Source organism: Denticeps clupeoides, chromosome 7, assembly GCF_900700375.1.
Source record: "Denticeps clupeoides chromosome 7, fDenClu1.1, whole genome shotgun sequence".
Taxonomy (NCBI): domain Eukaryota; kingdom Metazoa; phylum Chordata; class Actinopteri; order Clupeiformes; family Denticipitidae; genus Denticeps; species Denticeps clupeoides.
The window spans coordinates 25,213,091-25,224,690 of record NC_041713.1 but is presented as its reverse complement, the minus strand read 5'-3'; the positions used below and the strand labels follow the sequence as shown (position 1 = coordinate 25,224,690).

General features: G+C 41.4%; 1 protein-coding gene across 4 annotated transcripts in view; it reads left to right on the top strand.

Annotated features, from left to right (window-relative positions):
* Positions 1-6,422: 6,422 nt before the first annotated feature.
* Positions 6,423-11,600, top strand: part of rai1 (retinoic acid induced 1) — a 40,960-nt gene continuing 35,782 nt past the window's right edge. For all 4 annotated transcript variants that reach the window (XM_028986160.1, XM_028986161.1, XM_028986162.1 and 1 more), the window contains exon 1: positions 6,423-6,804. The gene's annotated coding sequence lies outside the window, so the exon portion shown is untranslated. The remainder of the gene's footprint in view (positions 6,805-11,600) is intronic.

Here is an 11,600-nt window from a genome sequence, read left to right as displayed (position 1 = left end):
GCTGGGTCTTGGAGGTGTGGTAGTTCAAGTGAAGTGATTGTCACTTGTGATACACAGCAGCACAGCACACGGTGCACACAGTGAAATTTGTCCTCTGCATTTAACCCATCACCCTGAGTGAACAGTGGGCAGCCATGACAGGCGCCCGGGGAGCAGTGTGTGGGGACGGTGCTTTGCTCAGTGGCACCTCAGTGGCACCTTGGCGGATCAGGATTCAAACCGGCAACCTTCTGATTACGGGGCCGCTTCCTTAACCGCTAGGCCACCACTACCACTGCCTAGTTGTTTGGTGTTGAGTGCCTTCTTTCTTGTCTTGTGCCCAGTGGACAATGTTGCCGGTTTGAATCCCGATCCGCCAAGGTGCCACTGAGCAAAGCACCATCCCCACATACTGCTTGCCGGGTGCCTGTCATGGCTGCCCATTGCTCACTAAGGGTGATGGGTTACGTTGTGTGCAGTATGTGCTGTGCTGCAGTGTTTTTTGTTTTTTTTTCATGACCATTTACATTGGTAGATTCTCACTGAAGGCATTAAAACTATGAATGAACACATGTGGAGTTATGTACTTAACAAAAAGTGGAGACCTGGCCTCCACAGCCATTGGACCTGAACCCAATCGAGATGGTTTGGGGTGAGCTGGACCGGAGACCATCCACCACCTCATCAGGAACATGCCCAGGCATTGTAGGGAGGTCATTGTAGGTTGGAAGTTTTTCCACTTTAATTTTGAGTGTGATTCCAAACCCATACCTCCATGGGTTGATAAATTAATTTTGTGTGATTTTGTTGTCAGCACATTAAACTATGTAAAGAGCAAAGTTTTTAATAAAAAGTATTTAATTTTAGTGTTCCCTTTATTTTTTTGAGCAGTGTATAATCACCAGCTGCTTGCTTCCGTTTCATCTCCTCAGCATCTCTCTCACGATAATTAAAACTCATCACCTGAGGACTGCAGCCGAGAATTGCAAATCAAATGACCATTTTAATGAAAAAATGTTTAATAAAATAAATTTAGAACATGCAAAAAGCTTTTACCAATCACCAAAACAAATTTACAAGCAGAATCATATGGAAAAGATAGGTACAGACTAGGTATAGGTATAGACCATATGTTCATGTTTGGTGACCGAGACAAGCTGACCTGACCCCACCCGAGCCCAACTAAAATGCCAGAAAATTTGTATCAACCTGACCCAGTTCTGTGTTTCTGTGTGACCTGTGAGAGTCTTTTCCCATTCATCAGTATATCACGAGAGCCTGGTGAATGTGCACACTTGTTCCTTTCACCACTTTTGTTAAATACTAAAAAAGGGGAGTGGTGGACAAGCAAGTAAGGAAGTTGATCCGTAATCTGAAGGTTTACCCGAACCACTGAGGTGCCACTGAGGAAAGTACACACTGCTCCCTCTATGCTTTTCATGGCTCCCCACTACTCACTAAGGTGATGGGTTAAATGCAGAGGACACATTTCATTGTGTGCCCTGTGTGCTGTACTTGCTGTATATCAGAATAACAATCACTTCACTTTAACTATTGCATATAGACAACACCCTACAAGATCCGCAGTTTTGGACAAACACTGACACAGTCAGTGAAAAAAAAATGTCTAGAACAAGCACAACCGAAAAAAGAAAACTCTTAAATCTCAGTGTTTCTATGGCTATCAATAATGCAACAAAGCAGTCAGTATCTTTGCCAGAGAGCTGTGCCTCTAAAATGTTTTTGAAGACATATTTTACTGATGAAGAACACCAATTTAAAAAAAAAAAACAGACAAATGACAGATGTGCACAGTACTGTACAGATCACATATAGTGAAATGATATAGTGAAGAAATATATTAAATAAATGTACAGTATCCCTACATCATTATATTAATAATATTATTCATCTCTTCAGGACTTTTTCTCTCATGACTTTCAATTTGTTTGTTATTTCAGTAGATAACTTTTCTTCTATAATTCTGCTTAAAATAAAGAACTTTATGAAAATAATTAACTGACTACTAACAAGTCAATATTGCCTACATGGACAGCTAAAAGTTAGTCTACCGTACATCCGTTCCAGACATGGAAGACATGTTCAATTTTTGACCATGCATTCTGTTCTCTTTTACACAACACTCTAAAGAAAATGCATCCAAAAGTCACTTCATCCCAGCCATATGCTAAACAAGCATTTTACAAGCATTTAGCTTCCCAGAAGCATAGTTTAAAATAATGCAGACCTAGTCCCCCATTCTCTTTATGGAGCTGCAAGCCACATTCTGAGCCTATTGTCCTGCCAGATGAAATGTCAATCTAACATAATAGATGTTGAACTGAGATGATGACAAGACTTGATGATGAAGGAGGACGCACTCGCACAATGTCACAAGACAGGGGTTTAGTCTGTGATGAACAGGGGAGACAGGTGAAGACAGGTGTAACAGGTGAAGAGGTGAACAGGTAACAATGACCCGACTGTGAACAGACACTAGCAGGGCAGCTTTATACAATCAGACACAGGTGAACATGATTAGTAAACATTACACATGACGAAAGTGAAACTCCGGTCTGGATCCCGACCCGGAGTAACCCCTACCGGTCATGACATATACACAATATACTGTGTATTGAAATAATGTTTCACACAGAGGTGTATATATATATATATATATATATATATATATACACACACACACACACACACACACACACACACAAATGTATATACACACTAAACTATACTAACAAAAATTTTAACTTAAATACTGTACAGATCTCTATAGGAGAAATGTACAACTTTTCTGCACAATGAACAGGACAAACAGGACATCATGTAGGATAATTGTAAGTGGATATGTTGCAAATTTGAAACAGGACACAAGACAAACATGGAAAATGAGCAGAAATGTGCAAAAAGAGCAGAAATGTGCTAAATTCAGATGTGCAAAATGGTCAAAATGGTATCAGGTGTATAAGGCTGGAAATGTATTGTTGAGTTTATCATTTCTTTGGTGATGACAGTGCCTTGAGAGATCTTACTTCTTGTGGGAAGACGTTTTTGCATAGGTCTGCATAGGTCTTGCATAGGTCTTCTGTAGAGGTCGTCTGTCATGTGCACACGCTGCTGACGATCTCAACGGAAGATCCATCGATGGGCAGTGGGGTGGGGACAGTCGGTTTCTTCATGAAGTAGACAGCCATCTCTTTGGTCTTGGTGACACTGATCCCAATCCACCAAATGTTTTATCTCCTCTCTGTAAGCAGACTCATCCTTGTTGGTGATGAGCCACACTACTGTCATCTACGAACTTGATGATGTAGTTTGAACTGTACTGTGCAGCACAGTCTTGTATCAGCAGAGTGAACGGCAGTGGGCTGAGCAGCATCCCTTTGGGGAACCTGTGCTCATTCTGACTATCTTGGAGGTGTTTTTTCCTATAGACACAGACAGGGGCCAAGATCCAGCTGCAGAGTGGAGAGCTTATTCCCAGCAGGTCCAACTTCCTTACCAGCTTCTGAGGGATGACAGTATTGAATGCTAGCTAAACAGCATTCTGGCATAAGTGTCTTTTTTGTTGAGGTTGGTACAGGGTTGTGTGAAAGGAAGACAAGATTGCATCGTCTGTGGAGTAGTTCGGCCAGTAGGCGAACTGAAGTGATTCCCGATTCTGTAGAAGTTGGGTTTTCCTGTGCCTCAGAACCAGCCTCTCAAAGCACTTTGCAATGATGTAATGGTGTGAGTGCTATGGGCTCATAATCATTGAGGCAGGACACAGTTGACTTCTTTGGCACTGGGATGATCTTGGTTGTTTTGAGGCAGGTAGGTACCACAGCTGAACTCAGTGATGTGTTGAAGATATCTGTGAAGATGTCTGCAAGCTGGTCAGCACACTCCCGTAGCACCTGACCAGGTATGTTGTCTGGTTCTGCTGCCTTAAACAGATTTACTCTGTGGAGGGTCTTCCTAACGGACATGGTCGCAAAGAAGTCATTCAGCTCATCTGGCTGGGAGGGGTCGCTGATGCAGGCCTGTTGTGTTGGCCGCTACAGATTCAGACCTTGATGGTCTGGATCTCCTCCCACATGCACATGCGTGTCCTTTGAAGACATGAAGTGGCTGTTGATTTTCTCTGCATAAGCTTGCTTTGCCTCCTTAATGGTCCGTGACAGGTTGGCTATGGCTGGTAGAATAAGCCTTTTTGTGAGGCTGGGGTGAGAAGTATGGAGATGTGATCTGATTGTCTAAGGTGGGGGAGGGGTGTAGCATTGTATGCAGGCTGGATGTTTGTGTAAACAAGGTCTAACATGCTGTCCCCTCATGTTGCAAAATTTATGTTCTGATGAATAAGTGCTCATCATAACACTTTGGTGTTCCTGAAGGCACCTTATAGGTTTAATGTTGTCATCTATATTTTGAATCTGGCATACCAAATATGTGCAAATGCTTTGACTTTTATGTTCTAAAAACAGTTTTTAGCACAAGCTTGTCTACATGTGGGTCATCCACCCAAATGAGGGTGTGTTTAACAGTGTACCAAATAAAAGTGACCACTAGATGGCGGTGTAAGCTCATTGATTGGATGAAAACAATGTCCTGCTTGTCCTGGATGAAATGTAAAATTCTGCAGGACTGCCTTGATCGTTGATCAGTGGAAAATAAAGGTCTGTGTATTGTACTGTGGGTGGTAGGTTTTCCCGGTGCTGCTGCAGACCAGTTGTCCACAGTAGTTATTTGATCTCTACAGGAGATCTTAACATGTCTGTTCTTAACAACACAAGCAGGTGAAATGAGGAACCATTCCACTGTCCTCACGTTGTCATGGCAACTGAGAAGGTGCCTCCCGGCAGAGGATGTGATAGTTTTGCACTGGAGTGCTCAGGATTGCACCCTTTATTTGTTGCCTGAAAAATTATTTCAGAAAAGCTTTAGTTCTGATGTCCTGTTGGGAGAATTAGTAATTGCAAAACAATGGTACCAATTGAGACTCATTTTGTGATGGTAAACACATTGTGTTAAAAGTGTTAAAACTGGCAGGTATGTGTATGGAAGAGAACCTATTCCTAATTTTGAAATTTTATTAACCTTTAAATTGCACACTAGTTTATTGACCTTTAGGTATGCATACTAGTTGAATTGGTGAGTAATTGGTGACCTTATTTTGGGAGGATTTTTAATTTTAGTCTTCGATTATGCTTTAATTTGAATACATTTTGTCTTTTGTCATGAATATAACAGAATATTCATTCAATTATTTATAGTGCCATGCAAGTGCGGGAGGTGCAGGTGCTAGACATTGGGAACAGGGAATTAAATAAATGAAAAAAGAACATGGTGCGATGACCAGAAACGTATACAAAACAAGGATTTCAAAAAGACGTAGCACATATCTGGTCAGTCTAGGGGCACCACAGCATCACATGAGAACACTAATGTTTTTTCAGCCGGTATTGACGTCAGTGCAGTGGGAGGACTGCTGAACTACCGCTCGTCTTCCCGAACACTTCGCTCACGTCTGGTCTCTACTCACTGGTCCAACATTCCATAGGGTGGTAGTAGCCTAGTGGGTAACACACTCGCCTATGAACCAGAAGACCCGGGTTCGAATCCCACTTACTACCATTGTGTATAGGGGGACTGTCCCTGTAACTACTGATTGTTAGTCGCTCTGGATAAGGGCGTCTGATAAATGCTGTAAATGTAAATGTAAACATTCTGGTGCTGGAGGGTCGGTTCACAAACCCTAACCCCAAAACCAGATGTGAGATGGTTCTGAATACATGGAGAAAGGGCCTCCGAGTTCCCAGGCGTGCCTATCCAATACCAACCGATAATGATGCCACTGCTAGTTCCACAGCCATCGCCTGTGTCCTGCGTGGCTTTGCGACAGCCAGAGTATCGCTGCTTGCAGCTTTAATTAGCCTTATATTCAGACAGACTGCTATGCAGCATTGTAGAGAAAGTCAATTTTCTATTGAATCCAACAACAAAAAGCATCTTCAAGGTCACACAGCTCTGAGATCTAGGCTCTTACCCAAAAATTGAATATTTGCAATCATCACAATAACAATAAAAGCACATTAATAAATCCAACCCAACAATCATGGTGAGATCTGGGGCATGTACACCAATGAAGAGGTGTTGCTCCTGGATTGATTGAAAAGTCTCACATCTCTCTGTCTCTCTCTCTCCCTCCCATACTCAGCCTTATTTTCATTCATGGCACTGTTTGGGATAAGTATTTGACCCTCCCTCTCTTTCTCCCTCACTGCCTCACACCAACAAGGAGCTTTTTGATGGACATTGTGACCTGAGAGCTGCCATCACTCTCTGTCTTATATCCTCACCAGTCTGTTTCATAGCCCACCCACCATCCACCCCCTCCACTCCTGTCCCCTTGTTCCAGAGCACACACACTGACGCACAGTCTTCATTTTTTTGTCACTCTGACTAGCTAGATGCTAACAACATCCACCATACAGGAGATTCCAGTTGATATTTTGTAGCTGCCTTCTAATTGCTTCATAATCCCTCTCAAGCCCGCTTCCTTTCATCCATCCCTATCTTTTTCTCCTCCAACCCTCTCACACCCCCTCCTCTGCACTAAACATGGCTGAGGAGAGGAGAGGGAAGGAGAGATAGAGGAGAGACGAGAGCTGCCTTTCATTTGGACAGAGGGAATACGTTGCTGTCATTTTTCCTCTTCTTTCTTCCTTCCTCAGCACAGCACAGGGCTGCCGCAGAGCCACATGTTTTTCTCTCTCTGACTAGAGACGCAAAAAGGAGCTCTCTACTACAGCAGCGCCACGGCAACAGCAGGTAAGTGGCAGATTTCACCTACGAATTAAAAACCAGACCGGGGCCAGAGCCATGTCTGCAGCACCATGCTAGGAGGGGTGTGGGGGGCATGCTGCATTCGGGGGATGCTGTTTGTCCCTTTCATCACACTCTGCAGTTTATTGTTTGGCCGTTGGCACAAAAAAAGTCACAGAGCGGCCAATGAATGCCAGTCATGACAGGTGAATAGCTTTTATTATTAGCATGATTGTGGTTATGCTGAATTTATCTTGTCATCCAACAATCTAGCCTATAACTTTTGTGGCTGTGAAGAACGGTATCCATATCTGCACCAGTGCAAAAGGTGTTCAGCAGGGGTTTGCTTTCAATGTGATGGTATTAGACAGGTTTTTCAGTGCATATATACTTAGTATGTTTGTGTCTTATCTTGATGTAGAAGGGTGTGTGCGTGCATGTGTGTGTCTCTACTGTTGCTCTGACACTGCAGTGTCACTTCACCCCGCTTCCACCAAGCTTCATTGAGAATGCCCCTTTACACTGAATCTGTGCTCTGTCCCTATAATATAATAATATAACATAGGATGCAAACCTGAAGCTGGTGAACACCAAACATATGAGTATATGTTTGCAGGGCTCTTGTCTGATGCAACAAATGGAAATGGAAGCTGCATGAGACAGAGCCTGATAGGGTCAGTAAAGGACAAAACACACACACACACACACACACACACCCTGGCGCAAGCCCGGCACACACGCATGCACAGCAGTGCAGAGGACAAGGGACAGAGGAAGAGGAGGAATGGAAAGGGAGGGATGAAGGAGTTATTAATTTCTCACTGCTGCCCACTCTGCACCACCACACTCGGCAAGCCTTGTCTCTCATCTTGCAGAGAGACAGCCTGAGATCACTCTTTCAGATCCCAGTTTATGCACTGCTTCATTACTTGACAATTCCAGGAGATTCTCATCTATGCTCTTAAAACCTACCTGCTTGGTAAGAAAACAAATACTTTTAAACCTCACCCCTACATTTTGCTCTTGCCTACTGCTTAGAACATGGCTCATACTTTCTAACCCAGCTGTAGACCTTTGCTGACATCAATAAAAAAATGTATTGATTTTGATGTTCATTTGCAACAGTATCGATGCTACACGACATTGGGTTCAAAATATGTTAAAGACATTTTTCAGTGACGGCTGGCTCTGTTTATCTCTGTGTGAGACAGGGTGAGCCTGCAGTACAATGCATTACAGTTTCCAGTAAGGAGGAGCTACAGTGGACCAATTGATTGTGTATGGTTTAAATTTAGAATATACATCCTAGTATTGATTTTAATGTTGCTGCTTTTGGCCCTTTAAGAGTCTTTACAAGGTTTGATTTCTTTGTAAAGGTTCGGGACCACCGAGCAAACAAAAAGCAGGGCCATTATAAGAACATGTGATAAATATATAATCATTGTGATAAACTTCATGATTATAAACTTTGGGCATATTCACTTGATCATACATGGCTGCCAGAACTGACAATCAGAGCCTAGCTTTTTTGTGCCATCTTGGTTGTGACCATACTCTCACAAATAAGCAACACATCAATGCTTGGAAGTGGGCAAGTTGGCTGTGCAGGGAGCACAGCAGCAACCAATTCTTGTTTCTCGCTTGTGACATGACAGTGTGCTTAATATGCCTGAAGTTCAGTGGATGCATACGTGTGAGCTGGGGATGTTGCCAGGGAAGGTACAGCTGGAAATAAGGAAAGTGACCTAAAACAGAGCCAAGGACAGCGAAAATGATGAAAGAAATAACTTTTAGTTTTTAGTCATAGTTTACATTCTCATAGTGCAAGATCTACCTAACCTGCAGTTTATGACATGGCTGCTGCTTAAAAACATGACTACCATCTGTCTAGAGCCTGACCTTACTTATTGAATCTAGCAGCTGGTGTAGAGCCACTTTAGAATTTATCTGCATAAAAGCTGTTGGCAAAGCAATAGTCAATCAGAGCATGCAATTGTCAATTCAATATTCAATGCCATTTGTTATTACATTTTGCAATTGACAATTCAATGTGCGTAGTGCTGATGTAATCCTTAGTTCAGTATTTTGAATAAAAAATAGAATAACAATTCACTGAATTGAATTCCGTTTTGCCATGGGTTTTCTGCACATTTATTCAAATGGAAATTCAATGTCCAAAGTGTGCTGATGCAATCCTTTATTCATCAATTTTTTGAAAATAATAAAGAAATAACAAATCACTGAATTGCAAATCGTTTTGCAATTTCGTTTGCTAATTGTTTTGCAAACTATCAGACCGATTATCAAGGCAAGCCTTCATGTACAATGTCACTTCTACTTCATTGATCAGGGCCTCACTAGAATACAGTTAACCGAGTGAAACCGAGTAATTTGTTCGTGTAGAGTTCTGGCGACACACGACCTTGTAAAAAACAGAGAACACTCAGTTTCTCTCGGTTGAGAGAAGAATTTGGAAATCGTTTTGCAAACTGCCAGACCGCTCATCAAGGACGGCCTTCATTAACTATGTCACTTCCTTTTTACAGCCTCGCCACCCGAATCCATGCAATCAAGTGATTTGTTAATTTAGAGCAGAGACACAGTCACTGCCCTGTCTTGAGTTGACTTTAACTCCTCTCTTCAAGTGTCGTGGCGGTCTCTCAGAGAGACCATTTGACTTCTACATCTCCATTGCATTTGCGTGTTTCGCTCGAATTGTTAACTATGGTTAAGCTAGTTAACAAATCACTCAGTGGATGGATTCTGGTGTCAAGGCCACGAAAAAGGAAGTGACGTAGTTAGTGAAGGCCTGTCTTGATGAGCGGTCTGACAGTTTGCATAACGATTTGCGAATCCTTTTGCTAATCGTTTTGCAAACGGTCAGACCGCTCATCAAGTCGGGCCTTCACTTACAATGTCACTTCTGCTTCATTGATCAGAGCCTCATTCAGTGAGTGAAACCTGGTGTTCTCTGTTTTTTCTACAAGCTCTTGTGTTGCCATAACAACATGGTTTGACAGTTTGCAAAATGATTTGCAATTTACTAATTTGTTATTCTATTCATTATAAAAATTTAAATGAATAAAGGATTGCATCAGACACACTGGTATGTCTGGTATGCTAGTAGACAGCTCACCTTTTCACAGTCCTGTTGCTGTTACAAGCAGGTATAAAAAAGGTGAACCTTGTCTTAATCTTGTGTGATTATTTTGCTTGGCTAGCTGGTTTCATTACACTACCATCTGAGGATGGTACCAAAATTTCATTTAATTTGCCAACATTGTGAGGTGTCAAAAATCAGATCATTCTTGCCTTTCCATTTAATATACATTTACATTTATAGCATTTATCAGACGCCCTTATCCAGAGCGACTTACAATCAGTAGTTACAAGGACAGTCCCCCCTGGAGCAACTTAGTTCTTCACTAGGCTACAACCACCCCCCACCCTATATGATCACTCATGCTGTCCCTTAATTGTAGATAAAATAGTTGTTTTCAGTATCTCAGAAACTCAAAATATTGAGTGCATTCAGAGCTCAACAAATCAGCATAAGCACAATTATAAATTCCACCACTGCCTGTGTTTCATTGGAAGAAAGGGAGCATCTGCACTTTGAACCTCTAGGTAGAGAACTCATACCTGATTGTCCCTGCGAACAGGGCAACACAGAGCATCTTCAAATTTTTAACCATTTAAACACACTCTAAACATGTACTCATTTATACATATCACATATCATTGTAACATGCAGAATCTTGACTAAATGCACAAAATAATATTTTTCGAAACAAATTGCAATTCCAACAGCATGCACATAAGTGCATGTCCGGCAAATACAATGTCTGCACGCACATTCAGGGCACAGCACTTTGTTTTGACTTTTCATTAATACCACTATCAGCACTCTCTATTTGAAACCAGCAGTAGAGAACAAGCAGACCTTTATAAAAACCAAACCTTACCTTGACATAGCATGCATCACAGAATGTATTTTATGTATTACTGAACATTGGTCAGGGCTGTTGTTTGTAAAAAAATAGAGTTGTGTTACTACTTTTCCTGTGTTTGGTTGAATGATGTTAGATATGTTGATTACTACATTGCGATTCTGTGGTCTCTGACACATCAAACAAGCATCATTCATTGACACATCCAAATGGGCCTAAATGGACTGATTAGAGTCCAAATATATTTTTGTCCTCTTGTCCAGGTTATGGTCAAGAGCAGTGGTGGAGGAAGTACTGAAGCTTAGTACTTTAGTAAAAGTACAAGTAACCTGCAAAATATGTACTCAAGTAAAAGTAGAAGTGCTACATCAACAATCTTACTTAAGTAAAAGTCCTAAGTACTTACTTTTAAATTTACTTTAAACTATTTTTTTAAGTAAAAGTACTCACACAATGGTTTGTCTCAACATCTGGGGTGTGCCATTTTGTAAAAGCATAGTACATATACTGACTTATGCCTGTACTGATGTCATTGCTCGTAATAATAACAAGCAATTATACAGTATATGTGTATTGGAAAGTTTGGTGTGCTTATTGTGCGTGCACTCTGCAATACTGTCTGTACCTTAGAATTATGTGGATGACAAGTTATATATCTATATTTGTGGGTATTACCCACAAATATACCATTAAGATAAACCAATCAGGACATGATATATCTTTAAATCATTTATGTACTTGCAAAACTATTCAACATTTCTATTAAGAGCAGTAAAACACAACAGTAGCCAAACACCAGTGGTAACAACTAGCACAATCAAGTATATTATTAGACCTATTTACTGTGTTAAA